At 43.7% G+C, this 856-nt stretch overlaps 1 non-coding gene across 1 annotated transcript; it reads left to right on the plus strand.

Annotated features, from left to right (window-relative positions):
* The first annotated feature begins 273 nt into the window (after positions 1-273).
* On the plus strand, positions 274-345 carry TRNAA-AGC (transfer RNA alanine (anticodon AGC)). Its single transcript has one exon. It is a non-coding gene; the product is annotated as a tRNA-Ala (tRNA).
* The last annotated feature ends 511 nt before the right edge of the window (positions 346-856 follow it).

The following is an 856-nucleotide window of genomic DNA, read 5'->3' on the forward strand; positions in this document are numbered from 1 at the left end:
AGGAGCATGGCACCACAAGAAGATGTGGGAAAAGGGAGGTGGTAGCCAGAAGTGATGCCAACCAGCAGTCACATCACGATGGGACTTCTATTCTACATTTGGGTTACTCCGGAGACACTGGGGGAGAGGAGGGGCATATGGTGATGGGGTGGGGGGCATGGAAACTTATTAACGACGCAAGAAACGACAAATTTTTGTTTTGGAGAGGCAAACATCAAACAATTAAACCACTTGAGGAAATATTACATCAAGAACAAGACTAGGAACTCAAGGGGAGGTGTAGCTCAGTGGTAGAACGCGTGCTTAGCATGCACAAGGCCATGGGTTCAACTCCCAGCACCTCCATGTTTGATGGCAGCAAAAAACAAAAACAAAACATGGCCCTGAGCTGATGTGATGTCAAAGCCTTCATCTTGGGACTTTCCTGGCAGTCCAGTGGATAGGACTCCTTGCTTCCACTGCAGGGGGCACGGGTTCAATCCCTGATTGGGAAACTAGGATCCTACAGATCTGGCATGGTGCATGGCCAAAAAAAAAGAACAAGACTAGGAAGCATATCATTGTTATTATTCAACATTTTCCTGGACATTATATCTAATCAATGTGATAACACTACAGAAACACATGATCTACAAATTCATTCATTCAGTCAAAAATATTTATGAAACACCTACTATGGGCCAGGCATTGGCCCATATATATGGGTATAGCAGTGAACAACAGCAAAAGATCCCTGTCTTCATCAAGCATCATTCTAGAAGAAGCAAATTGAAATGTGACCTCTCAGCATTTCACCTAGTTCAACACTTTTATCTTGGCTTCCTGACTTCACCTGTTTTGATTTTTTTTGCCTTGG

Source organism: Lipotes vexillifer, unplaced genomic scaffold, assembly GCF_000442215.2.
Source record: "Lipotes vexillifer unplaced genomic scaffold, Lipotes_vexillifer_v1.1 scaffold1342, whole genome shotgun sequence".
In the NCBI taxonomy this organism is placed as follows: domain Eukaryota; kingdom Metazoa; phylum Chordata; class Mammalia; order Artiodactyla; family Lipotidae; genus Lipotes; species Lipotes vexillifer.